The following is a 12683-nucleotide window of genomic DNA, read 5'->3' on the forward strand; positions in this document are numbered from 1 at the left end:
ATGACAAAAACTCTCTTCACTGTGGGTAGAAATTTTGCATGGACACTCCACCGAGAAGGTAATATCAAACAAAAGCTGCAATTATGAATTGGAAGTTGCTCCTTGAAGTAGTCCTTGCTCAGCTCCGCATAAGATATTGTCACCAGACGCATTCCTATCTGCTCCATTCTGATTATCATCCTATGTGTAGAAATTGTGGCATCCATTAACAGTTGGGTACATTAATTGAATGTGCTTCTTTTAGCATCGAAGCCTGTCCACGTTTTAGCCACCTGAACAATAACGGTGGAATATAATTTTATTCTCTTCCCAATCTTCATCTAATATTCTTCTATCTAGTTAACATTTTGAGGTCACCTTACATAAGACAAAATTTTATCCCTCAGACCATTATTTATCTGTCCATTCTCTGTCCCACCAAACCCTAAAGGGATTGATGGTGAACAGTATATACCCTATTTCCCACCCGCCTTTCCCTAACCAACAACACCCTACCGGCGCCTCATTGATCCGATCCTATAATAAAATGTTCAAACTCCTCCACAAACCCGTGTTCAAATTTCTTTAGCACTCAAGTAGCGCAGCACCCGAAAGGGTTAGATTTCCACCCTTCTTTCACGAATCACTATTAAACTATTCACCACAATCCGTTTATCTGATTTGTAAATTGTGTGTCGTTCAGTTTAAGTTTGCTATGTTGAAAATCTAGAACTTACTCAACCATATGAGCTTGAATATATAAATTACTGCGGGATGCAGTAATTGATATATTCCGGGATAGGTCTTGAAAGATCAGAAAGACACGAAATAGGCAGAGTAATCAGAGATCAACACGCAGACAAACAGAAAGAGGCACAAATCAAAGATGAGAATGCGAAGAAATAGATAGGCAGACAGACAGACAGATGGAGAGAGCTGCACAGAGACAAACATTACACAACGCAACAAAGAAAGAATAAATATGAGGGACGCTTAGAGACATTCAGAAGTTCCTACTTCTTATGTCTCTATACATTCCCTCGTCTGTCTGTCAGTCTGTCAAATGTGCATGGCACAATAGACAGACTGACAGGAAGACAGACACAAACAGAGATGCAGACAAAAATAAGAAAAAGCAAGAAGGACAGACATACAGATAGATGAAGATAAGAATGGACGGCGTAGTGACTTAGACAAAGGAATATATGCAAAGAGAGACTGAATAAAGATAATAATTGTCAGTGCGTGAACTTATTGCATCACTTTGTTCACATTCTTCAGAAGCTTCCCATCTGCTTTCTTTCATGTCAGTTGAGAACTTTATCAAGTGCTTTCCCCCCCTTTTTTTTATTTGTTTCCAATTTATTCTTACTGAATCGGTAATCATGTAAGCAGTTCACAACCGTTGAAGATCCGAAAAAGGTCGGCAAAGATGTCCCTGACCAGCAAAGTGATGAAAGCAGTCTAGCTTCCACAAATTAATTTCCTGTAAAGTAGATTGTTTCTCAATAATAAAACAATAAAAATAATATAAAATAAAACTGAAAAAGATACCTCTCTGGATCTCTGTACGGAACTACCCTAACGGAGAGACATTCGGAATGACAGACAGTGTACCGCTTCCTCCGCCATCCTCACGGTCAAATATCTGCCACACTCATGCCCCCGCTCCGTGCCAGATTCCAGAACCAACATGCACACCATCGCACCCTCTTGGACCCTGTCCCGCCAAACCCCAGAGGGATTGATGGTGAACATTATATACACTATTTCCCACCCGCCTTTCCCTAACCAACAACACCCTACCGGAGCCTCATTGATCACTCTGATAAAATGTTCACGTACACGCAAAGAAATTTATAAAGGCGAAAGTTCAATAAATGAACTCATCCTAAAGCTAGTTTGCCAAACCACACAAAATATAGAAATTACCATTCTTATACAGATGGGTAGATACTCGAAATGACGGGTGTGGTTTCCTGCACCATCCACATCGTCAAATATCCGACAAACACGGGTCGATTCTCTTCTTCACCCTGTGCACGATTCCATCAGTGAATAAAGTCCTTGAATATCAAGTAAACGCGCCAAACCCCAGAGCGCATATTGACTATGTCGTATATTGACTAATACGACATTTAAAAATATAGTTAGTATATAAAAGTTACCAGGGTTGTTTCAACTTTCACTACACTGTACGAGTATATCTGATTTTAAACGAGATTCCTAATCCAAAGACACCAGGCTTATTCCTTCTTCCACCTTTGTCACTTGTGGTAAACATGTCCTCAGTTTCTCCGATGATAGAACCATACTCCATTTCGAGAAATCCTGCTGTGAATACTTTTTTAATATCCATCCTATAAATATATTTCATGCATATATAACACAATGTCATCACTCTTCAGCTGGGAAAATACTTCTTTTCATACGCACATCACAAATATTGCTCTATTGCTCCCTGTTTATCCCCAAAACAAGCTTCCTTCTTTTGATTTCTTCTATACTACTGATTCTTTGCTATTATCAGTCTACCGATTCTGGGATTTTGCCCTAATCATTTGAAGTCCTAATCTTTCGACCTCACACTGCCCTCTGTCGGATCACAGGTGTTCGGTTTCTGACTCTTGCCTTTTTATATAATTCCTTGGTAGTACTGTTCTTCTGAGTATAATGCAAGTATAGTTCCAAATCACTTCGACACGTGCTTCTCACCTAACCAAAAGAGGGAAGTTGGATAATCTGATTCTTTATCTGACTATTTTCTAGATGTTTCCATGGAATTATAATCCTCCTAGTTCCAGGCTAGTGCGAGCAAGTGTCCAACAACCAAATAACAGTTAATACTTGTAACCTTTGCGTAGGCTGATGTTCATAAGGTTTCTGTTAAGTGTGGAAAGACCAATGGCAACTTTGAGCTGTGTTCTTTTATTAAATTAATAGTATTTAATTAAATACTATTAAATTAATGTCACCACTAAATATTAATAGTATTTAATAAAGCTATTGTTAAGTAGGGCTGTTCCTAAACGTTAGTTGAAAAGCAGCGTTGTGCTACGATGCGATTGAGTTACCGTTCGGGAACAGCCTTCTGTAACAGAAAATTTAAGAAACCGTGAGAAGTAAACTTAATGGATTCTGAAAACTTTCTTACCAAGAAACAACGGAAGGTGGCTTTCCAATAAACATCCATACCAACAGGTGGACGAAAAACACACGCACACATACATGCACTTCGATCCATCCACCCACCAAACTATGAAGCTGGTTTACATTCTGGGAAGAAAGAGTACTTTTCCCCCATTCTTATTCTTGTTCCTACTCCGTCCCAGACTCCAGAATGTTAATGTATTAGCCCACCCTCCTTTACACTAACCACCACTCCGCCTGGAGGGGGATTAATATTCATATATGAGTAGTTCTAAATATGTACCTTAAACTTTGTTTCTCTAAAAGAATTTATTGACGTTTTCCAAGAAGAATATTCGACAGCCATTGAGTTTCTAATGTCTAGTCACTCAATATTATGTTGAGTGACCGAAGATAAACATTCCAAAAGGACTTGATAAGCAGGCTTCCGTACCCATTTTTGATTTTTCAAAGATGGGTACTGAGTAGCGATTTTCAACCAATTTTAGAATACTCAGTGTCATATTCTTTTCTCTCTTGGCTATCACCCTTCTAATAACGGAGCTGATTTAACTCCAATCGTTTTAAAAATTGAATTGCATCAGATGATATACACCACTTGTCATGCAATAGTTTTGTGTTCACAAAAGAATGTTAAGCTTTTATCTACTAAGCATTGCAAAGCATTGCTTACTAGATAAATGTTTTTTTGTTTCCTGTATAATTTTTCTTAACTTCATTTGGATACGAGATCTTTCGAATAAGTCTGCGAGTAGCCAAACTACGGTACACACAGATAACACCCTTGAACATTATTTGTAAGTAATTTCACTTACCAGTATATTGCGCAACAAAATACTTACTTGAAACAAGATAGAAGACGTTGCAATTTTTATATGGATTCCATGAAGGACACCGATCCACCCTTGCTGGTAATGCTTCTATCATCTTGATGAATTGCAACTTAAGAGTCCAGCCACCAGTCTCAAAGCTAATCAACCTTGAGTTCTTTCCAAAGAAGTGAATGAGTAGCAACAGCTTGCATATCGTATTTATACACACTTACTTTCATTGTTACCTTTCAGAAACAGTTACAACCATTGAGTTATAATTCAATAGTTGAACGAAATGAACAACTTCCGCATCTTGGAAAATGAGTAATAATTGTTATTTTCTATTGTTGCAGAGGGTTGTGTTGTTGAATAAATGGAAAGCACATCAGAATAGAGGTAAGATGGTTTTGAATGATATTTTAAAGAGATTTGAATTGATTTCCTTTAATATTCTGCAAGGGTTCAGTTGTTACAACCTAACGATGAATTAAAAACAAATTTGAAGTTGATCAATATGTAAATACATGCCTACCACTTGAAGTTGATCAATATGTAAATACATGCCTACCACTTGATTTGTGGTAAATATCCAATTTCCCATTGTAATCGTATATGGTTCGATAACGCATCACGAATCGATACCAATGCTGGACTCTACAGTGCCATTCATTACGACAATCAGCTTGTTTCTGGAACCACTATAAATGCTGACGACGATGATGTGGCGTGAGAGGCTCACTGAATTATGGATAGCAATAAGGCAGCTCAATTTTTTTCGTCATCTGTTAATGGTGTTTCTTGATATAGACAGTTCAAAATCAGACTTCGTGATGTTTAGAACCTGCATGAAGCATTTATATAACGCAAAAATTAATCCATTTGATGCTCATCGTGTATCTATGCCATGGAACCTCTCAGCAGAAACACAGTTTGTCCTCTCCTAAGGTCCGACAGATAATTACTGAACCTGATGGGTGAAACTTGTGCTTTCTTTTAATCACTGTTGCGTTCCTCTTATTACACTAGATTGTACGCTGCCCCTTCAATATAAAAATGTGATTTTGTTCTCCACTTTATATTTCTGATTTTTTTTCCTTGCTTCCATAGTTCACATATTTTGGAAAAAGCTGGACGATTACCCTTACAATTTGGGTAATGAGGAGTGCTAGCATTGCACTCAGATTTATTGTGCTCCTTTGATCCACAATTAGGATATATTTCCTCACTTTGACGTGCAGTTTGCGAGTGTCCATATTTTTGCCACTTGTAACACCTGATAGAGTTCGAGATATAAGGACGGACACGGCAACGGAGATAGCCTGCTTTGACAGATTGGTAGGATGGAAGAGCTAAAAGTGAGGATTATGCAACTTGTCGGAACAAGAATACCATCTTTCCGAGTCAGGATTCTCCTTGTTTGGATAACTATTTTTTTCTCCTCTGATACAGTTAATAAGTCTCGTTCTGCGAAACTTATTAACTGTATCATTTTTTTCTACTATTTTTTTCAGTTCTGCCAAATTTATTTGTTAAATTCATCGCTTTTCCAATTCACAACTTTCGCCCAGTATTTAACTTTCCATGAGATTATCCACACGAGCCCTCATTTTGCAGTTCAGCAAGATTCCATAAATCAAAAAGTGATTATATATAATAGACTTAAATCCGTCCTCCTTTACCCTAAACCGCCCGATCCACCTGAAGCATCAAGCTTCCAGAAACTAATTTTCTGTAAACTGAATTATGTTTCTCAATAATAACACAATAAACATAATATAAAGTAAAATACAAACAATACTTACCTCTCTGGATCTCGGTACAGAACTACCCTTATGGAGAGACACTCGTAATGACTGACAGTGTACCGCTTCCTCCGCCATCCTCACGGTCAAATATCTGCCACACTCATGCCCCCGCTCCGTACCAGATTCCAGAACAAACTCTAATTATCTGTATATGCACACCTTCGCACCCTCCTTTACCCTGACCCACCACACCACAGAAGGGTTGATGGTGAATATTATATACACTGTTTTTCCCACCCGCCTTTCCCTAACCAACCACACCACCGGGGTCTTATTGATCACTCTAAAAGATTATTGCAAACTACAAGACAAAGACATCCCACACAATCCAAAGAATCATTTTTTCTAAGTAATACGTAAAAGGTTGATAAATAATTCATAACTAGACATTTGAGAATATCACGATTACCACTGTTAATGTGGTAACAATTATTTAGACCTCAGCACGAAAACAGCCATGTATGGTTGGACACTTAGATGATGGATATTGTACCGTTTCCTCCACCAACCTCACGGTCAAATATCCAACATTCAATAGGACCGTCCTGCACACGTTACAGAGCACACATTTATTCCTTCTCACCCACCTTTACCCTAACAAGAACTCCACCTGTGTGTAGAGTCCTTCAACATCATTAATACGTTACATTTTAATACTGACAACCCAGTCATTCAATATCACATGACAAATGTGATGTTATTAAAGGGACTCTTGCAGGTAGTAAGGATGCGAAATAACAGACAAGTGAAGATGGTGGACTCGATAAGGTAAGACTGCTACTTTCCTGAAGTATTTAGGAGAAGGAATCCAATACGTGAAAGTGTCTCTTTTGTAGGGGCCAAGTAACCCCCACTTTGGAGTATCCGTGCATTGGGAATCACAGGAATTAATTTCGTTGATCCTTTAGCCAACTCTGCAACACCTCAGAGTGACTTTTTAATACCATATACAGACTTCAAACATCTAATTCATGACAAAAACCCTCTTCACTGTGGGTAGAAACTGTGCATCGACACTCCACCGAGAAGGTATATCAAACGAAGGCTGCAATTATTCATTGGAAGTTGCTCCGTGAAGTAGTCCTTGCTCGGCAACGCATAAAATATTGTCAACAGACGCATTCCTATCTGCTGCATTCCGATGATCGTCCTATGTGTAGAAATTGTGGCATCCTTTTCACAGTTGGTTACATTAATTGAATGTGCTTCTTTTAGCATCGAAGCCTGTCCACGTTTTAGCCATCTGAGCAATAACAGTAGAATATTGTTCTTTACACAATCTTCATCTTATATACTTCTATGTAGGTACCATTTTGAATTCACCTTACGTATGACAAAATTTCATCCCTCAGTCCACTATCTGCCATATACTGACACATTTTGCCGCCAAACTCATGGACAAATATCTTCAGCACTCATGAATCGCGTTACTAGAAAGGCATAGTTCCACCCTTCTTTCTCGAATCATTATTAATCTCTTGTATCACTATCCACTTCTCTGATTTCTAAAATGTGTATCGCTCGGTTTAAATTTTCTATATTTAATCTTTTATCCCGACGTATACGTATTCTAAAAAATGCTGTATACGTTCCTGAAATTAAAACCAAAAACTACAAATCGATTGTGAAGAAAGAACCAGTGAAAATCTAGAATTGACACATCCATATGAACCAGAATACACAAATTACTGTGGATAATGCGGGATGCAGCACGTTCCATACTTTCTAATCCTACTGGTCGCAACCGCATTATAAACTTCCTTTGAATCAAAAAAAATCTAGGTTTCTTCCTTCAATCTTGGCTTCACTCCAAACGTAAAATGCTTAGAGACACCCTGCTCTAAATATCCATATTTTACATATATTTCTCATATACATTACACACTTCACTTGTTCATCATAAAGATATATTGTGGCTCACTTACTTTGGGGTATGAATCTGTAGAAAATATTGTGTTAGAGTTTCAGATGAGAATTATGTCTTGCTGCAGGTAAAGGCAAATAGGAGGAGTGAATTTTAGTTTTCTGCACAGAGACACCCAAGATTCTGCATGACGAACATATTGTTGAGATGGTAAAGGGAGTCTCGCGAGATGCAAGGATTAACAACAACAGACAAATCAACATGGCAATGAAATTCTACCACTTTGGTAAGATGGCGGTTTTGAGAAAACAGACATCATGTTTAATGTAAATGTGTTGAATCTTATGGCGGGCTCAACAGTGCTGCAGTGAGAACAATAGAATATCACTCTGTTCTGAACATCTACAAGGACGTTCCCGGAACATTCTTGTTGATGTTGTTTCACCCTCATCACACTGAAAGATAATATCAAATTTCATACGATGTTCCTAATACAAAAAGGCCAGGCTCCTTTCTATTGCTTTTGCCCACTGGCAGTTAACTGATCTGCAGTTTCTACCCACTTAGAGACACCCTGCTCTAAATGTCCATATTTTTTTTTTCATATATTTCTCACATACATTACACAATTGCTTCATCATTCTTCAGCTGAGAAAGAGACAGCCTTCTCTTTTGTTATGCAATCATAAATATTCTTCCCTTTGGCATTACAAACAATAACTAGGACATCAAAATTGAAGTCCTAATTATAATTACTCCCATTGCTTTCGATCCAACACACAGTTCTTTTTCTGCTTCATGGCTTTCAGTAACATAATTGCTCGGTTACTGTTCTTATGAATATAATACGGGATATTTCTAGAAATACTAGAACACATGCTCTGCTCTAGGCCTATTTGTTTTCTTTCGATAATTTCCTTGGGATTTACTGCTCTTGGTTGCCGTCAACTTCGAATCGGGAACCTCATTTCCTTATCCAGCAACCAAAATACCCTGAGTAAGAGAACAGTTATGAAATTGAAAGAAGTTGGTTCTGAATACTTCGTTACCAGGAAGCAGCGAAAAACCGTTTCCCAGTAGATCCACGCCAAGAGGATGTCGGCGAAAAACGGGCACACACACATGCACCTGATCCATCCAACAACCCTTAAGTGTAATGGAAATTGTCCTCCTCAGAAGCAACCCAGCAACGTAACCAGAAAAGTACATCAATAATATTTTTTTAACAACTTAACCGACCTGGATCTATGTACGAAATTACCTTTACGGAGAGACACTCGGAATGACAAACAGTGTACCGTTTCCTCCGCCCTCCTCACGGTCAAATATGTGCCACACTCATGTCCCCGCTTCGCACCAGATTCCAGAAACTTAATGCATAAACACTCCTTCCCACCCTCCATTACCCTAACCACCACTCCATCGGGTATGGGGTTAATATTGAAAGGGACAGTTCCTCCCAAATATCGGCCCCAAACCATCCCACCGGAATCTTGTCAAACATCAGTCTCGTCCTTAAATATCCTTCAACGTCAACAAATTACACATTATAGAATATTTATCTATATTAATAAATATAATTTCTCTCCTACATTAAAAATGCTTGACCACATCATACAAATTTTTTTTTTTTGTATATTTCACCTACTATTTCTCGCTCAAAATTGTAAAGGAATCTCACATTTGTCTCCTCAATTCAAACAATTATTTCCATTTCTCAATCTCATTAATGAACTCTAACTGGGCCAATACGTAAGAAAGATATTACATTGGTTACATCATTTCTGATTAAATAATATATCGTTCGATTGCATGGATTTATAGATTGAAATTAATAGACTAAATTTGTTCACTGTAGAGGTTATGCTGGTTAAATCAACTTGTTTCCAAACAGTTTTGTAAATGATATACTATATTCCTCGTTATATATTAGAAAATAGCTGCAAATTTGCAATTTTTACAGAATAAACTTTCAACTTTAAATAGCCTCACATAAAATAAATTAATGGTATTCCAACTCGGCAATCTTTGAGCTTACTCCACTACTCCTCTTCAGCTGATCTAGCAAGAAAAATTTATATCCAGATAGTGTCGAATGGGAAGTGCATAGTTCAGTGATGCACCATCGAGTTTAAGTATTAACTCCTTACCAAGCATGTTCAAGTAATCCTCTTATTACAGTGTTTTTAAATAAAAATGGTCCAACAACATTTAAATTCCATACGTTACATCAAACTACTAATCTCTCTCTCTCTCTCTCTCTCTCTCTCTGCTCCATGTTGTTTTCTTCCAGTGTATTGGTGGAGATTTTCCTGACTATTAATAATCAAACTGCTATCAGGTGACAAAAACATCCCCACTGGTACAATGAATGTAAACATCATGCATATTTTGGCCCATCTATCCAGCCACCTTCAGATAGGTGGTGGAGTTGTAGTTTGAAGGGGTGAAACTTCTATGCATGAAACACTTTATGAATCTTTATGTGTGGAACTGGATATTTCAAACAATCTTTAAACTATCCAGTTCAGCACCACAAACCCAATTTATTTCTTAGTACGTTAGTGGACTTTTACCGTGATTCCTTCCTGAATTTCTGTTGTATGTTGTGATGACCAGGACAAAGTTTATCAAGTAATTTAAACTCTTTCCTTAAATTTTTTTTTTCCATCAAAAGTTTTGTTACTGCAAATTGAGATACTGTTGTTTTCAAGATGACTGTAACCAAACTCTGCAACTATTTCTTTCTGTCTATCCTTCACATCCATATAACAGGATAATTTCTATATGCTCTTGTAATATTATTAATAGTAATAGTAATATTACTATTATTAAAATAATAAATTTCAAAAAAATTGTTTTAAAATAATATGAATTTACACTGATTCCTTATGGACAACACCCTGTATATTGTTTCTGTTTCTAATAAACTTTACAGCAGAATGAGGAAAACTGTGATCATACATAAATAAACACAAGTATAGAAATATTTCATTCATTGTATTAATTATTTAATCCTAATGCAACCTGGTGAATAGGTTTTTTTTCGTTTCCTTTGTGGAACAAATCTTAATGCTTTATTCCAATCAAGTTTTTCATCTCCAACATTATTTGATACACCTGATTAAGAGTCAAGGACTTTGTGCCACAACCCTGCCTATAAGAAATATCAAATCACTATAATAAATATCAAATAACTATAATCATTAAAAAATATATATATTAAAAAAAAATTTAAAAATTAAAAAAACTAAAATGCATAATATGTAGTAAATTCAAAATTATGTATTCACCATATCAATATTACTTGAAGAAAGGTAATAACTGAGTGATTTATGTGATCTAATTGATAGTTAGTTTCAAGACAGCACAATTCAGATTGTGCTCTGTGATTTTCACAGTTATTGATTACCGCTTTTGTGTGAGACCTGAAAGTTCACTCCAATGAATAATAAAGGTGGTCTATGAAGAATAACATAATGTTAATTCATTGCCATTAATTCACCGAATAGCTTAAATATTAGGATTTATGTATCTATTACTGTTTTTTTTTTTAATTAGGAATATTTCAGAGATCGTTGGATCGTTCTTCTCACCCAGTCGGGAACATGCCCTTTCGCCCGAGGATATCTACGGCCCGACCACTCCCTCCATTTTCCAACTGGGTTCTGATTGATTTGATTCTTAAAAGAAACGAAGAAGGAATGCTGGATCCCGAGGAATTTGCATTATTGAGCTGGGACCACCATTTTGTTGTATCAATTCCCCGACCAGGAGCCCTCATCTCCTCCCGTTTTGGATCATGGTTGAATAGCCTCACTAAGCCTTACCATACTATACTGACTATCGGGGAAGAAAAGGTGAAGTGTCTCGAAAGAATCTTTCTGTTCAAAGTAGTGGTCGACGCACAGGTTTTCCTCCTCCCAGACCCGTGCTCTTCTTCGATCCCCAAGAACTAGTTTCATCGTTATCTCTGGAATCAACCGGAGGGGCAGTGTAGTGTATTCTGTTAACATTCTCATGCACCAGCTGGAATTCCTAGGAGTGATTAAAGTGAGAAGTATCCCTACTAAAACAGTGGTGGGAATGATTTGCTTTTGTTACTCTTCCTTCTCACTTACTTTTAGAATGTAATCTTTAATAATCCAGATAACCCTTAGTATATACTTATATGTTGTGCTTGTGAAAAAAAAAATATATTATAACCAAAGCTAAGACTTTGTTAATGTGTATATTTTTATAGTAGTTAGTCAAGATGACTGGCAGAGATATAACATGTGTACTAAATAGGATAGTGTAGAAGGGCCCATATAACTTTAGGGATAATCTTGTTAAGAATATTACTCATTATTTTGCTTTTGTGATGCGGCCTTCATAAGTGAATTATATGAAGCATGTTTCTTTGAATTAAGTTTCGATGTAACTAATCTATATTCAGCTTAGCCAAAATATTTCGCCACATAGTCTTTGAAGTAGCATTATACAGGGTGTTTCAGTTAAACGTTTCAGAACTTCTAAGAGGGGTAGGGTACATCCTGACAACTCGAAATCATATAGCAATGTGGGGTCGGAAATGCTTTCCTGAAGGGGTGTTGTACACAAAAGCACCATAAAGAAAAGAGACCCGTAAGTGAGAAATCGTTTTTAAAAATACATGAAAAGAAGCAAAAGGTACAGGGATTAAAGTAAGTGTTCGAAGTTTCTTCCACAGGCTACAATGCACGCCTCACATCTCCGACGCATGGACATCCGAACATTCTGGAATACTCCAGGCGAATTTCGAATTTCTTCGGCAGCTACTGCGATTCTTGCAACCAGCTACAGGGGAATCCAAGAACGAGTACACGAAGTCTAGCAAACGCAGTCGGGGTTTCCCATTGCAGCGTCTAGAGGATTCTCCGAGAACAAGACATGCATCCGTTTCACGTGCAGCGTGTCCAGACACAGCAACCGGAGGATTATGCACCTCGTATTGCTTTCGCACAGTGGTACCTTGGAAAATGTCCTACAAATCCCCTTTTTTCTGCTGAAGTGTTGTTTTCCGATGAGGCATCCTTCACAAGGGAAGGAATT

Source organism: Mastigoproctus giganteus, chromosome 12 (assembly GCF_048544385.1).
Source record: "Mastigoproctus giganteus isolate SK-2022 chromosome 12, ASM4854438v1, whole genome shotgun sequence".
In the NCBI taxonomy this organism is placed as follows: Eukaryota; Metazoa; Arthropoda; class Arachnida; order Uropygi; family Thelyphonidae; genus Mastigoproctus; species Mastigoproctus giganteus.